The sequence below is a fragment of the Hipposideros armiger genome, unplaced genomic scaffold (genome assembly GCF_001890085.2).
Source record: "Hipposideros armiger isolate ML-2016 unplaced genomic scaffold, ASM189008v1 scaffold_795, whole genome shotgun sequence".
In the NCBI taxonomy this organism is placed as follows: Eukaryota; Metazoa; Chordata; class Mammalia; order Chiroptera; family Hipposideridae; genus Hipposideros; species Hipposideros armiger.
Genome location: NW_017732145.1, coordinates 156,488 through 173,906, shown reverse-complemented (window position 1 = coordinate 173,906; position 17,419 = coordinate 156,488). Strand labels below are relative to the sequence as shown.

General features: G+C 34.9%; 1 long non-coding RNA gene across 1 annotated transcript; it reads left to right on the top strand.

Moving 5' to 3' along the window:
* Positions 1-7,504: 7,504 nt before the first annotated feature.
* LOC109374139 (uncharacterized) lies at positions 7,505-12,857 on the top strand. The gene is made up of 3 exons (XR_002122345.1): positions 7,505-7,674; positions 11,659-11,833; positions 12,698-12,857. It is a non-coding gene; the product is annotated as an uncharacterized LOC109374139 (long non-coding RNA).
* Positions 12,858-17,419: the final 4,562 nt, after the last annotated feature.

The window sequence follows — 17,419 nt, the reverse complement described above, 5'->3', positions numbered from 1 at the left end:
TGATAGCATGTACTTACACAGAATGTGGCAGAGTAAAATCAATATCAAAATCAGTTAATATGATGTTTTAAGATTCTTGTTCATATAATCATTCCATTTTCCTATTAAGGTTATTTTTTTTGTTAATTTGTAAGACATGTTTGCATATGAACAATTTAAATTATGAATACAAAAGTATTTTCCAAGTTTTTCATTCTGTTATATTTTATAATTTTAATTTACATAATTAGAAGTATTTTGTAAACACATCAATTACCCTCTTCTTTTGTAATTTCTTTTTTTTTAATATTTAGAGCATGTTTTTCCCCACAGAATAAACAAAGTGTTCACCATTATCATATATTTTAAATTCTTTAGTTATCTTATTCCCCCTACACATACCTCCCCAATGTATAGGTCCTATATAATCTCAACTCTTGATTGTGGATGATACCTGTGAATAGATGAGAAAGCACTCCAATGAATAGATTAGGTAATAAGGTAGATAAAGATATTTTGCAGATATTAGGATTCCTAATCAATTAAGTTAATCAAAAAGGAGATTATTCTGGATAAGCCTGACTCAAGTAAGCCCTTTGGAAGAGAATCTAGATGTCAGAGATAGAAGACACCAAAGAGATTCAAAGAGGAGAGATGTTCTCTTATTGTCCTTGAGCTAGCAATCCGCCATCTAGCGAGGGTTATATACCAGGAAAAGCAAGTGGCCTCTAGTAGCTGAGGACTTCAGTTCTGCAAATACAAGGCACTAAATTCTGCACCAACCAGTAAGGTTGAAGGTGGGCCATGGACATCAGATAAGATAGCAGCTTGGGCTATACTTTGAGTTCAGCTTTGAGAGGTCCTGAGCAGAGGACCCAAATATTGTGTACCTAGATTCATCACTTATCAAAATTGTGAGATAAGACATTTGTGCTTTTTAAAACCACTAAATTCATAGTAATTTGTCACATAGTAACAGATAACTAATACTCCTTATTACATATTTCCAGGACTAGTCATTGATTCCTAACAGATACCTAAAATGCCACATTTTCCATTTCTAAATATGTAAATATTCTTGAATTTCTTAGAAAACAAATATGTTTAAATTGTTTAACTTCATAATATAATTTTGTCTGATAATTCATATTTTACATTTTTTTTTCCAAATGTCTGATTTTCAACAGTTAATTAGGCATAGGTGAAAAAGTAGATAATTTATTTTTTTAAATTAACACTTTTTTATCAAATGATAGCATTAAGAAAATGAAAATGCAATCATGGGCAGGGAGAAATCATTTATAATATATATGTGAATATTTACTAACAGCTTTAAGGGTAACTTACAGAGGCTTTTAATTGTTTATACCTAATAAGCTAACATCAATAATTGTCTAGCTAATTGAGCTTTATCAATGATTCAAGAAAGAACCTGATTAAAATGATGAACATGGTGCCTTAGTTTTGACTCATGTTCCTTTAAAGTCAACTTAAAAGGAAATCTTTGTAAAAGATTAAATATTAGTTGCTAATATTAGAATTTTGACATGGGTAAAGGAAGTGACCAGGGTCGCACCTTTATCAATGACCTAGTGTCCTAGAATTAGGATAAGTTAGCCTTCCCAACCTCTGATACAGACAAAAGAGGAAATGGCAAAGAAAATGATTGAAGCCAGGAGAAGACTGACGAATTCGAAGAAAAGGTGGTTGCTCTGGATTATGCAACAGCTTCCAACTGACCTCCACTTTGCCACTCTTCAATCACAACTACTTTTTTTTCCAAACTAATTTTCCCAAAACATTGTTTTTAGAATGTCATTTCCCAATTCAGAAAATTTCATATATCAAAAGTACACTTCTCTGCTAGCCTTTTAAAATGTCTAATAATCCTTTGTCACTCTATCTACCCAAGCACAGGTATGTTTCTCTTGAGTCAAAACTATTTATTTTATCAGCTCACAATTGCATCATGATCATTTCTCTCTCCAATATTTTTTCAGGTCATTTTCTAGCAATAAATTAAATTGGACTGAATAAATATATTCACTGAGCTCCTCCTCTATATAAGACACTGTGAGAGATACTAAAATGAATCCAAACACTGGTGTTACTGTTACACACAGTGTCATTTAGATGCTAAATGCTGAGAAGATACAAGATAAAGAATGAATAAATGAATAGTGCTATTATAAATAATTTCTACCTCTCCCTTTACCCCTTTATTTTTTAAAAAGAGTTGAAGTATCAAGATTCATTTTCTCCATGAAGTTTCCTTTTCTTACTCTAATTTTTAATATTTTCTTCCTTCTATCTCTCTTGTAGTCTATACTCACTGTTTAAATAGTGATCTAAAGGCCAGAGTTCATTAGAAATGCCGAATCTTAGGCCCCAATCTAGACCTACCTAATCAGAACCTGCCTGCCTTTTAATGAGGTCCTTGATGATTCATAGGTACATAAAATTTTTTTATGGAGCAATGGTGTATACCATGGAATTTGACATTCTTTTTTTGTGTGTCATCCATATTATTGCCTTTTGTTTCCCTGGTTAGTTAATCGCTTGACTATCAAGCACCGAGGTAGCCACACACCTCAGAATCCCCTTGTGGCAATTATTGACTTGGTATATAATAGGCCCTACAAAAGTGCTTGTTTATTGATCACATTCAGACATTGCCCAGGACCTTAATAATCCACAAACACTTTATTGTATTTTATATACAATACTTAGTAATGATGGAAAATGTAGTCATATAACTCCACCACATTGACCAGAAGAAAATATTTAACATTGATGTAGTAATCTAACATACAACTGATTTTTTTAAAAATTCTATTTTTAAAATAATGTTTTTTATAGCTTTTTAAAAAAATCCGGAATCTGGTGAAATATAAGAACCTGAATTTAGTTGCAAAATCTCCTTTGACCTAGAAGAGCCATTTCCATCCTTTTGTGCCTTTCATGATGTTGGCATTTAAGGAAGATAATCAATGGTATTGTAACAGTTATAGAAGATGTCAGACAGGTAATAGCTTGAAGGAGAGGGGTTATCACTTTGTGAGGGTGTAAATGTCTAACCATTATGTGGCTTTGTACACCTGAAACTAATTGAAAAAAGAAGAGAAAAAAACATTGTCTGCCAGTCATTTAAAAAAAAAAAGTTTCAGGGCAGTTGTTTTATAAAATGTCACTTAATTTGAATTTGTCTGATTAATACCTCATTATGACATTTGGACTAAGTATTCTTTAGCAATAACATTAAATAGATAATATGTCTTTCTCCGTATATCACAGCAGGAGACACACGATGTCAGTGTGTTCCATTATTGGAAGTTTTGAATTTTGAAGGCTTGATTGAGATGTCTGACATGTTTTTAAATTGCTAAGATACCCTTTTCTTTTTAAAATTAAAAAGGATATATTAATATGAAATATTTGAGACTATGTGAATATACTATTCCCAAACAATTATTCATCTAATGGTTGTAGTGTCAACTGATGATTCCTTTTTATATCAATTATTATTTAGGGGTTTTGAAAGGTAATTTTTAATGTCATTCCTTCTCCATTTATTATTCATCATTCTTCTGTAAAGAACAGCTTACCCTTCTTCCCTTCATTGTATTTTTTGAGTATGTCTAATGACTCAGTTCACACACACACACACACACACACACACACACACACACACACATTCAATGTGCGATACTCCACTATTGTCATTATTTTTGATTCTCAAATTATTCCAAATAGGAACTCTTTCAATCTGGTTTCTGTCTTGTGATATATCCTCTTGAGGTTTTGAGTACTTCCTTATTCTCAGCGTACCAACAAAACATTCCAGGCTTACTTTAACTTGCGGTTTTCACAACCTAGTCCTCAAATCTGCACTTTCTCCAGTAATTCTTTCCTGCTCTCTCTTTTGGTGAAAGGCGTTTAGTATGCAAAACATGAGCACTGGTTATGTTCATTGCTATTGAGATATTATGGCTTCTAGGCCCTTTCAGTGATCATAGGTGACAATATCATGCATTCATGTTAATATTTCCAAGTCCAAAGCCCTTTATTAGGTTCTTTCCTTCTTGCAATCCATATTTATATCTCTCTTCTCTCACACCGAGAACCTTGGTTCTAAAACAAGATCAATACAGTAATATCTCGATTTGCGAGCATAATTCATTCTGGAAATAAACTACTTGTATTGCAAGACAATGCTTGTTTACCAAGTTAAAATGTATTATTAGGTTGGTACAAAATTTGCACCAACCTAATAGAAATGTTTGCTTGTCTTGCGGAACACTCGCAAACCAAGTTACTTGCAATCCAATGTTTCATTGTATATGTATTCATTTACTTTAGTTTCATTACAAAATGGTTTTAAAATCAAAACACCACCGCCTACTCACCTGGAATGGTTCAGATACCTCTGTAGCTCATTTTGTCCTTAAACTAGTTTCCTTGAAGGTATGCAGTAAGAGAACTGTGTAGAAAATTACTTCTGTGAATGTTATCAACTTATATGCAATTGTCTACTTGCTTTTCTTCCATTCAGTTATAAAGATTTCCTCCTATCTTTGTTGATTTTATTTTTTAATATGTAAAACTTTGACATGGTTAAAAAGTCACTACATAATGAGGCAAACTCAAAGATGTCTCATTCTCTTTCCTGTCCCTTCACTTTCATTCTCATAAACATCCTATAGGTAACAAATTACATTAATTTATGGTTTATTCTTTCTGTATTTCTTTTCAAAAATTAAGCAAATATGCACATGCAGTCTAATTTCTTTTTCTTTGTTACACGAAAGGAAACATAGTACATGAACTCTTTTGAATTTAGATTTTTAAAGAAATCAATGATACGTGCTGGGTTTCACACTATACCAATTCTTTGAGCTGTTCCTCATTCTTTTTTAAACATCTGTACAGTACCTGGTTGCATGAATATAAGAGTTTATTTAATAAGTTACCTATTTGTGGGTGGTGAGATTGTTTCTAATATTTTTCTATTAGCAATATTGACAGAATAAATAATCTTGTGTTTTGACTTTTAAAAACACAGAAGTATAATTCCATGGATAAATTCTTAGAAACGAGATTGCTGTGTCAAAGGATAAATGTATATGTAGTTTTGTTAGATATTTCCAAAGTCCTTTCCATAGGCGTTGGTATGAACTGAATGTTTGTGTCTCCCCCCAAAATTCATATGTTGAAGCCCTGACACCCAATGTGATGGTATTTGGAGATGGGGCCTTGGGGAGGTAATTAGGTTTAGATGGGTTCATGAGTTTATGGGGATTTCATGATGGGATTAGTGTCCTTATAAGAAGAGACAGACTGGAACTTACTTTCTTTCTCTCCTTCATGTGAAGAGGCAGAGAGGAATTGGCCATCTGCAAGCCAGAGTGAGAGCCATCACTAGTCGACCATGCTGGGTTCTGATCTCGGACTTTCGGCTTCCAGAACTATGAGAAAATAAATTCATGCTGTTTAAGCTACCTAATCTATGATATTTGTTATGGCAGCCTGAGAAAATTAAAATAAGGACCTTTTGCATAATCAAGGAGCTCCTTATCTTATGTTAAAGAATCATGACACAGACCTTATATATTTCTATAGATACATATATGCTTTCATTATTCTTTGCCTAATAAAGCATGTAAGAATGATGTCTCTGGTACTTATTTCAAAAGATACTTGTAGTAGTTTGGGTGACTGTTCAGAAAATATTTACTCCCGTCTTACTCCACCTTTGGGCGGAATGTGCTTCTTTTCTCAATATATGTTGGCTTAGGCCATGTGTCCTTTTGGCCTCAGGGGAGGCTGACTCTACCTCTTGACTCTGGCTTTGGCCATGGGACTTGCTGTGACCAGTGGATTATTTCGATGGTGATGAGCAAAATTTGGAAAGTGCTGGCTCACTGGGGCTTGCGTTTTGTTTTTCCACCATAGCTATGAGAACAACACCCCCTGGGTAGTTGCTGTCCTTTCATCCCAGGCCTCTGAATGAAAACATAGTAAGCAGAACATGAATGAATAGGCAGTGAAGATCCATCTCATCTGGAATCATAGTTTAAAATAGATCCTCATATGTATGAGAAATAGGTATTTGTATGCCATTGAGATTTTGTCATTATAAATACAATAGCTGCCTGATAATATAGCCTTTCATTTTGAAGCAATTTAATTTATTTTTTTTATATTTATCTTCTTCCCCTCTCTACCTATTTCAATAGCTTATACATATTACAATAAATTCTTAGTTTAGAAGCTTCACTGACAGAATTTGTCATTTATTTGTATTGTTATGTGGAAAAAAGATCACTGTGGAAAATCATAGTTGAATAAATTTGGACACTACCTTTAAACCTCAGAACAAGACTACGTGTAGTCTCCAAGTACTAAATTTTACAGTTTAATTTCAATTTATTAAGAGAAGTGCTAAATCTCAAGAATCAAAAACACATTTTAAAAAGCTCCAGAGGATGTAGCTTTTCTAGCAAAATATAGTATCCACTTATATAATCTATAAGGTAACGTGGCAGTGGGCCCTAGACAAAGGCCTTTCCAGACCATGTGGTCACTAAGGATTTCACGCAGGCTTCAGACAAAGATATTCCTGGACTGTATGGTCAGCAAGACTTCTGTGTTTAATATTTCCAAATTCCTACCTCACCCAGGAGCCAGTCGGGAACTGGCACAATGGTCACATGTTCTAATAATAAATCTTAGCTGCCAACCTGGAAACTTCAAGGTTTATAGCTCTGAGTCCCACCCAGGTCCGGGGCTCAGCCTCTGGATTTGAATCCGCTGAGCCAGTGCCAGCATCAATAAATGTTGCTTCCCATGCCTTGGTGTCCTGTCTCTTTGTCTGGGTTCCCCTCAACAGTATCTTTAGATTTTTTTTGTTTGACATATAGAGGAAAAACGTATTATTTGTATTCTGCATCCTCAGTTAAATGGACGCCATAGTATATTTTAAAAGATTTTGCTATTTAAATAGTATTTATCAACTACAAATTTCATGTCAGGAATTCTTTAAAATTAAGATACAAACCAGAAAAAATAATCAGTCAACAATCAATCATGCATATAATTTTTTTTTTTAAATTTTGTTTCAGCATACAATTGTTATAGGCAACAGATTCAAGAGGATGGGAAAAGAGTATGTTTATTTTGCTTTGTATTGCATATCAGGTACTCACCACTTAACAGACTGAAATCAAATTTGCTGAATTAATGAATAAGTAAATAAAGGAACTGAATATTGACGAGGATCAACAGTATTTTCTAGCAGGTGCAATACACTTGGTGAAATACGTATCAGACTCAGATATATAACAAGTATGAGAGGCAGAATAATGACACCCAAAGATGCCCATGTCTTAATCCCCAGACCCCAGGAATACATTAGGTCACATGTCAAAATGGAATTAAGGGTTCCAAATGGAATTAAGGAGGCTCATAGCTGACCTTGAGATGGGATGATTAGCTGAATTATCAGGTGCTCACAATGAATCAGAAGGATACTTAAAGAGTGGATGAAGGTTGCAGAAAAGTCAGAAGCGGTGTGACTATGGAAGAGGTCTGAGTGATGTGATGTGAGAAGGACTCCATTCATCTTTGTACATTTGAGGATGGAGGGCAGAAAACCACAAACCAAGGGATGCAGGCAGCCTCTAGATGCTGGAAAAGGTAAGGAAACATTACCTATCCAGAGTCCCTGTAAAGGAATGCAGCTCTGATGTAGCCTCGGTTATGCCTTGATTTTAGCTTTTTAAATAGCTTGGTGAGACCCATGTCAGACTTCTGACCTCCAGAACTGCAAGATAATAAATTTGTGCTGTCTAATCTGCCAAGTTTATGGTCATTGTTAAAGCAGCAACGGGAAACTACTACAGCAAGTTATTTGGTTCAGTTGATTTTATCTGATTGCTGGCACAGACATTTTTTCCTTAAGTTTGCTTACAAAATCTATCAGAGAATTGCAGCTGCGGTTGGTCTCTTGACCAACAAGCAAGTCCTCCTTTACCTTGAAGGCCACTATCTTTGATGAAACACTTAGTGTTACAAAAAAAGTAACACACGTACAGCTGTGATGGCAGAGGAGATAACCTCTTACAGGTTTTATCAACCAACTAACCCGGGCAATTTAGTAGGAGTCATGTCTTAGTCACACTGAACTCCCAATGAGAGCTTTTTCACCTACACTGGTCGCTGTGTCTTTGGGCTTGTAAAAAGCCAGAGATTAATATAAAGTATGCCTCTTTGTTCATTTCACAGAAAAGCAGGAGGATGATTTAAAGGTTATAAAAACATACAAACAAAAAAACACCATGCACCAGAGCGCGTGCGCGTGCGCAAGAGAGCGACTGGGTACTTGTGCTTACACAAAACTGAAAAGCAAAACTACAAATATTAGAAATTTGCTTAATTGGCATTTTCCCTGGTTAATAAAAAAACAAGTCCCCAATATAAAGAAATAAGAGTAAAATCATACAAAGCATCTCAAAATAGCTGGCATACAAGCCTAATGTGGTGATTGGAGATTAGCAATTATTAAGTTAACATTTAGTTTGAAATTAGAATTTTAAAGACATAAAATGCGGACACAACTATTCTAAAGAAATGCTTCATTCCTAAAGGGAATCTTGTGCTTATTAAGCTGTCTTAACATTCCTCCTGAGTTAAATAGAAAACACATATAATAACGGAGAAAACTACATGACCAGGTATTTAACTTTCTCACCATTTCAAAATCTATTTTTTAAACTCAATTTAACCCTTGAAATAGTTTCTTCTAAAATTACTTAGGCTGTTTTGCCACTTTCAACAGTCATGTCTGTAGTCAGTGCTCCTTTCCTAGGTACACAGGTAAAAATAAAATGAAAGTTGGTGGGTATGTGAACTGATTAGCTCTTAATAACATATCTTTAATAGAGTTATTTTCATATATAGGCATGCTATTTCTAATAATCCACATTCTTTATTTATTTATTTGTTTTTGTATGTTCAGCCAATTCAGTGTTTTTGTGCAGTAAAAAAGACCACAGAGACAGAATGGGACAAGACGTCATAACTAACATTATGTTGTAGATCTTGAATATACAAGTAATTCCTTTCCGAAAATAAAGAAATCACCCAACATAGAGAATGAGCAAATGATTACAAAAAAAAAAAACAATGATCGGAAAACTAACACCAAATCCCACTAGTATAAGAAGGGATTTCAAACTTATTGATATCATAGAAATGCAAATTAAAACAACCTTGTGATTTCACTATACCACTGAGCCTAACGGAAAGTGGAAAGCATCGGTGGCTGCATGGGTTTTGGGAATGCTCAGGTCCTCTGGGTGGGATCCTAGTTGGTACAGTTATTCTTGAGAAAAGTGTGCAATTGCTCAGTCATCAATAACCTTCCTTAATATAAGTCCCAGAGTAATATTCATACAGATCCATAGGGGATTATGTACATGTATATTCCTTGCAGCACATTATCTGGGAGGAAACAGTTTGAAGCATTTTGGATTTCCATTTGAAGGGAGTGAACATGCAAAACACGCTTGATGCTTTCCATATTGTTCTGCAGTTAGAAGCAACTGATCTGACATCCACATGGCAACACAGGCAAATGTTAAAAACAGTGCTTAGTGAAAGAGCTGTGAGAGAGAATTAGCTATACAACACAGTAGGCTTTATGAGATTAAAAATACAAGCACACAAAACCACAATATACATTTTGAAAAACCACATGGAGATATAAGATTAAATGGCTGCCCATGCAGAGAGGTTGAAGAAGAGTGCAGGGTAGTTGAAAATAAATAAAATAAGAAACATGGGAAAATAACACCCCCCCCAACCCCACCCCATACTAACTGTGTGGCTTACATTGAACATTAATGATTAATCTGGAATCATCAAATAAGACATAGCTCCTTAGATCTTTTAATAACAAAATGTGGCATAAGCACAATCCTTAAATTAAATGACTGTGAATTGCTGATTATCTGATAGCTGTTATAAACAGAATGGAATCTTAAATATGAGGGATTAAAAAATAGAATTCAGAGTGATTCTACTTAGTAGAATTGTAAACCAATCCACAATCTGTCAAAATATTTATAATCTTATTTCTTTTTAATAACTAAATATCCCACACATAGAACAGAAATCTCTAAAATTTACATGCTGGAGCATGTGCTGTCCAGAAGTCAATTGAGATACAGTTACTAAGGGTGGGTTTTGAATTGGTCTCCCATAGAAAGATGAAGCATGGGTTTGTGGCTGATACAAAAGTGCATTTTCTCAAAAAGAAGCCTGATCAGTGAGGAGTGGTACCTCCATAGTGAGCACCCCATAGGGGAGATATTTTTTCATTCCCATGTGCTATTTGAATGAAGAGTATTATCACTACTTAAGAAAGGCAGACTACCTCCATGAATATACACTACCCACTGATAGATACGAGAATTTTCTTTTTTTCATCAAATGACCACTGATTAAAAAAGACTATGATGGAGGAATGTTATTAATAACATTCTTGGACACAGAGAAAATAATTGAGATGCTTATTATAGAGTACCAAGCAGCTTGTCTCTTCCTGTCTAGGTACTCTACTTTAGGTGCTATTATACTTAGGTTCATTTAGCTTTTAATTTAGAAGAATTAATGTTTTTGTTATTTTATTCCAGGCAACTGGAGGAGTTAATAGTTGTTACCTCATTTGAAACATTTTTCCTACTGATTATGGAAATAATAAAAATATATAACGATACTCACTTTAGAACTTCAAACCAATTAGCAATGTCCATCAGGAATTTTATAGGTTTAAAGCATGCTTTGGTGATAGAAACAACTACATCATTTTCGTTCCAATATACTGTCCTTATTAAGAGTCAATTTGAAGTTTAGCAAGGCTGAAATATACTCATTCATGTGACCGTAACACGTTAGAAAAACAAAAAGAATAATTATCCAATTCTGTGACTATAGATAAAAGCCTATGATGAAAATAATTGGATACAGATAAAAATCCTCTGCTTGACCTAATGTACTATTTTTCTATCTCATGGTGTGACATAATACTTTCAGAAATATACTACTATACCAGTATAAGCTTAATTTCATATAGAATTCCTATTGTTTTGTGCTTGCTGATTTCAAACTAAATCAAAGGACTTGGTTTAGGCTGTGTGAGCAATACTATTCTTCCTTCAAGCTAGGATCAGCACGGAGGTCTGAAAGGCCAATATCAGAAAAGGAGATTCTAAGAACACCCGGATATCTTTGTGTTGTCTTTAGGATTTAAAAAATGAATATAATTTCTCTCTTAAATCCTTCCTCTCAAGCATGGATGAAGAAGGCAGAAAAAGGCTAAATTCTGAGCGTTAGAGTTGGTAAAACCAGTGTTTCCCATCCTAGATATATGAGTTTGTTTATTTTGAAGATTATATTTACGTCAAAGAAAAATGCTTGATTTAGAAGAGCCATTTTTTTTAAGAACACAAAGTATCAACCTTTAAACATTTTAAATTTATTGTAGAATCCTTATTTTCCACAAAATCAGTCTTCTTGCTGCAATATTTGGCATTACTCCAATGGGAATTTAAGCAACTATAATGTTGTACAAAATGATTATTTGATCTTATTGAAAATTTTCTTTCTCTTTCTTTCTAGTTATGTGTTGTACTGCAGTTTGAAGCATCAGCCATTAAATTTGAGATGGCAGGCACTAAGGATATCATGAACCATTTGCATTATTGTCACAGCCACTCAGTGCTGGGTCCTGTTTAGACAAATAGGAAACAAGAGGGAAAGTGTGCATATTTCAAGTGCCAACTGCTATATGATGGTATGTGGGAGGAAAATATTTTCTTCTACTACTGTATTTCTTCAACTATATTATATTCAGTTATTTGACTGTCTTTTTGTTATTTTCCTTAAGCCAAAATATACATTTTACTTTGATAAAATAATATGAGATATAGTTGTTTTAGACTGCTTTGTAATAGAATATTGTTTGAATTCAAATATCTTATGAGTGTGATAATTTGTCAGCGTATTTTTGTTATTTTGAATGCTTTAACACACTCAAGAAGCTTTACACTCAATAATGGCTCGGGGTAATGATTAGCACAGCTCAGAATGCTGGAATAACTACTCACTAATCTCCAGAACTTCTGATGGAGAGATCAAAAGGGGAAAATGTTGCGTTATCTCATCTAGTTTTTGGAATCTCTAACTCATTATCATAAAGGAAAGATCATTTATAATAGGCATGTATTATAAAGATGGTAGTGTTGTTACTGCCAACTGAGAAGCACCCCCACCACTGAGAAACTTTTAAGTGTTCTTTCTTATAGAAATGTTAAGTATAGAAATGAAGTCTCCTCCCTAATTCTTTAGTTCCTTAGCTTCTGGCTTTGACTACTTTTCTAACCAGTTTGTGAATCCTAGACTAAAGACCACCCCCACACCCCTGCCTCCACTTAATTGCTTTGTAAATCAGTTTCTGAATCCTAAACAATAGCAGTCTCTTTCCCTTGCTTCAGATAACTACTTGAAAGCCTGTGACTTCCTAATTTCCTCCAGGCCAGTAAACTAAATGCCAAACCCATTCTGGACCCAGAAAATTGACGCCACCTGAGTGACAAAGGCCACAGGCTTCATGAGTGCTAACAGATTTATTAATTAAAATCTATTTTTTCTCATTCAGGGACCTTGGGGATACAGAGGATATCCCAACAAGATTGATAGTCACAACCAAAGAAGCCTGTTCGAACTTCCAGGCGGAGCTTGAGATCTCTTCCTCTCATCTGAGATCAGCTAGGGTGAGAGTTCCGTGAATCCCCCAATAGGCAGGGACAGCGCTATGCCCCTGCCTAGCAGGAAGCAGATACAGAAGAAAAGACCTCCTGTCCCTCAGCTTCCCATAGAGATTTTATGGGATCACGTCTCTCAAGGGGAAAAATAGGCAGGCAGTTAGAGGCAGGCATTGGGTCTCTGCATTTCTGCACACCCCATAGGATGTGACCACCCAATGACCTCCCCTCTCCACCCAAAACTTCCAATCAAGGGGTCACACGCCCAGAGGGGACAGCCCATTCTAGATAAAAAGGGATAAAAACTCCAAGTCCTGGTAAATCTTGCTCTTTGGACCACTTCTTCCCCTTTGACCCCTTCCTTCCTTTTCTAGCGTTTTGAGCCTCACCTTTGCACGTGGCCCGCTCCATGTGCTCCAAACTCCATGAAATAATTTCTATTCTAATAAACTACTTTTACTCCGGTATCTTGCTCAATTCTTTGCCCAAGTTGCCAAGGACGTGGACTTTGCGCCGAGAAGGGCCCACTTTCCGACAACAGTGTTATTCATTTTAAAACTTCAGAATTTATTCTTTTTACTTTTGAAAACAAATCTTGTAGGTATCCATGTTTTATAACCAAAAACTGTGGTTATGAATTTTATTTGCAATTTTAATTGAGATCACAGGGAAACTAAAACAGTAGAATTTGAAGATTTTCTTCAGAAAAATAGTTAAATGGCACCACAAAACTAGTGCTGCTACCTAGGCAGCAACACTTACCTCAAAAAAAGGGAGTAAAATTCATCAAGAAATTCAGCACATGCTTTGGGCCTCATTGGGGTGTCTGGCATCAAAGTGGCATTAAGCTTCAGGCTGTGAAAGAAAAGTGGAGTTTTGTTGTCATTAGTAGTATAAACAAGATATTGTGTGATCACAAACCTAAGTCTGGAGTCCTATCATCTTTGAGTCTTAAAATCTGAATAATTGATAATCTAAAGGTTTAGTGTGATGGGCACCTGGAAATAACTGTGCCTGACAACAGATTACAGGGTCTTTTCCATATGATGTTGATAATAATAATACCTTATAGTATTTTACAATATGCAAATGTGTTATCTTTTACAAATATAGCCCATTCAAACTTAAGGCAAAGGTATTTCTACCTGTAATTTTTTCCATGGAAAAAAACTAAAGCTCCATGTGAATTATCTATGGTCATATGGATAATAAGTGATAAATGTAGATTTTGAACATTGTTCACTTGATTCTAGATATTTTGCCTATTTATTTCACTAGAGTTATCTCAAAGTATTACTTGGAAGTATCTCAAAGTATTACTTGACACTTTTAGACAACAGATTTTTCAAAAAAACCATAGCTTGCGAAATTGAAACCTTCTTTGAAATGGAGGTTGTAGCAATGTGGGGAAAACACTGAATTATGAGTTAAAAATCTGGGTTCAAGTTTTAGAAGTACCATTTAAGAGTTGTGTGAATAGCATAGTATATGGCTTTTCCAGGTCTTGGTTTGCCTATTTATAAAATCATAACAAATACTCATGCCTCTTATTTCTCAGGATCATTAGAAGATTCATAAGTAACATTTGTATTATAAGATATAATGTCTATATATGCATAAATCTAAAAAATATTCCACATATAAAAGGGCCACACAGATCAGAAAGCCTGTAGACTAAATCCTTTCTCCTTGTTTGGACCACTAAAAGTTTTGCAAACACTGTTAAGTCATATTATTGAGAAATCAGGGTTAGAACCTGGAAAAATGACTAGGGATCCTGGAAAGATGCTTTTTCTCCCTTCCCCAGGCCCTCCTCTTTTTAAGCCACTCAAAAATTATTTCACTTTAATTTTCTGGAGATTTGAATAAGAATTTCTTGATGAAGATTATTTTGATAACAGCTGTACTGATGTATTGGTGTCTCACCCAGATTCCTGGGGGTCGCTTTTAACAGCAATTGCAGGCTTTGTAAGGGCTCAATTTTCTGCACCCAACCCTGGAGTGCGCCTTTTGGTTTTTGGAGTGGCCTTACTCATTAAGAGGCCAGAAAATGACTGACTGGGACTACAAAGGCCCTTGCCTCACAGGAGACAGAAGCTGTAATGAATGTATGCTCTAGAGTTCCACATGGCATGAGGATGAGGCTAGATTTGCCCTGAATCCGCATCCTTACTTCACTTCTCTCCTTTGCCAATGCAGCTCTACTTTCATCCATGCTCCCACAGGCTTCTGAGAACACGCCCTTAAAAAAATCACAGGTGTAAGAATCTCCGAGTCAGGCTCTTCTACAAACTTGACCTAAAACAGCGTCTGATCTCTGTTACTTAAATCAAAGTTACTTAAAGCTACATTTTAGGTGGTTTTTAGTAATTTATTGATCATAAGACCAAACTTTGGTAGGAAGTAAAAAGAAGGATTACTCAGATGAAGGTGAAGAGTAAAAATTTGAGAGGAAAGTGTTTACTTCACAATTTTGCACAGGCTAAATAGAGCAGGATAAAGATTTCCCTATGTGGTGTTGCTGAGATGAAAATTAATCTTTATATTAAATATAGGAATGCTGGGTCATTCCCCTCACAAATAATCGCTGTAGTTTTAAAATGATTTAAAGAATTTAAAGAATTCCTGTTTTGACTACTTTCCCTCATAAAATTATGATTTAAAAGTAAGTCTTCTGTATCCGTTTTTTTGTATCTGCCTTTTTTAATGCTCTAGTGTCTGGTAACTATAGATATGACCTTGTATTCAGTGTAGAAATAGTTCATTCATGCATATATTTCAGTTTTTGGCCTGGGAGCCATGATGGATGTTTGTCCACCACCATATACTTTTCTAATAAGTCTTCACTGGAGACAATATCCATTTTTGGAGGGAGTAGTATTACATGATTTTGTAATGGCAGTGTTGTGACATATTTTAACAATAAAAATAAAACACTCAGTCCTGACTTTGTTTCTATAATCCCAGACTACTTGTGGCCATTCTTCCTGTTCTCCTTTATGTCTACTGCTACTCTTCACCTTTTTACCAAGAGGACCACTGAGCAATTTCTCAAACTCTTGTTTGACATCACTGCACGCCACCTGATCACCCGCTTGCATCATCATTACATTTTATTCTTAGTCATGTTAGTAGATCTCCCCAGATTCCTAATAGCTATACATGACTTAAGCCTATCAGATAGACTTCTTTTAACACTTCTCCCCACCCTGCTTTTATTTTGTGCATGTCCACAGGTAGTAGCTGCCCATGAAGTCAACATGAGAGGGCAGAGTGAGTCAGAGTTGATGTCTTATTATAGGAGATGCTAGCAAGAGATGGAAATATTGAAAAAAGGCTGGATTGGCTATGCCGCAGGGAACAAGATGGCAAAGGATGCTCACTTTGCTCTTCATTATTCCCTTGTGCTATAATTTCCTTGGCATTTTCAATTTATTTTTTCAATCCACAAAATCATGCACAAGGTAAATATTGTCTCCATTTAAGGATAAGAAAACGAGGTTCAGAGGCTTTAGTAATTTAAGAGATAGTATTTCCAAGATAAAAACCCATATTTGTCTCACTCAAAAAACATTCCTCTTTAACCATTATGCCTAGTAACAACTTATTATATAATGACTCCCAAAATATGTCTGACACAAGTATTTTATTTGCTTATTCTCTTTACATACCTGTAATTAACAGCTGAAATATATAGGATCCATACAAAGATTCCTGAGGTCCACCAACAACCTCTCATGACTTTTTTCTCCTTTGTTTTGATCTTGATGTAGGGCTAGGGAAGTGATGTGAATGATCCTGCTAATAATTTATCCACTTGCCAGAGTCTTTATCTTTCTGTTTTACGCATTCTTTTGTAAACGTATTCACTGCCCTGTCCCATTTTTAATTCTTTCTTCCTTTCTGTTTATGTCACAGTACAAGATTGTTTCATCAAAAGGCTTTATTAAAAAAAAAATCAGTCATCTCTTTTATCATTTATTCCAATCATTTTTCACTGCCTTTATATTTTTAACTCTGCAAAGGTTATTGTTATAAGGATAAATGAGAGTAGTTTTGTGAAAATAGAAATGGACTATCATATCTCCACTCACTTGGAATCTTTCTGGCTCACGAAGAAATACTGTATATTGTGTTCTTCTGCTAGTTGGCAGCTTTTGATAGAGACAGCATGTTCCTACTTCATGAGAGAGTGAAATAGTAGAGCACAGATATTATAAATCCCTGCATAACTCTTAGAAAAACAAATAATTAAAAAACAAAATGTGGCTGTTTGAAAACAAGCAGAAATATAGCAGTTATTGGATACAATAACTTGCAAATGAAGCATTAAATTATAATTGCTAGGGTGAGAAAGAAATCAGTTTTTCCCTGGATGTGCAGAAAACAGGCACTGTGGAGTTCGCCTTATTAAGTTCTCTTCAGCTAACCTCTCACAAAGGAAAAATGATTCAAACACTCATAAATCAAAGAATGGTGTAATTTAAAAATGGCCATTTATTATTTTATAAGGAATCAATCCATGCTAATGATCAGACTTGCTTCAAGTGGAATAAAATGATAATGAAGGCAAAAATGTGATATAAAGTCGTTATTCAATTCAAAAATATTTCATG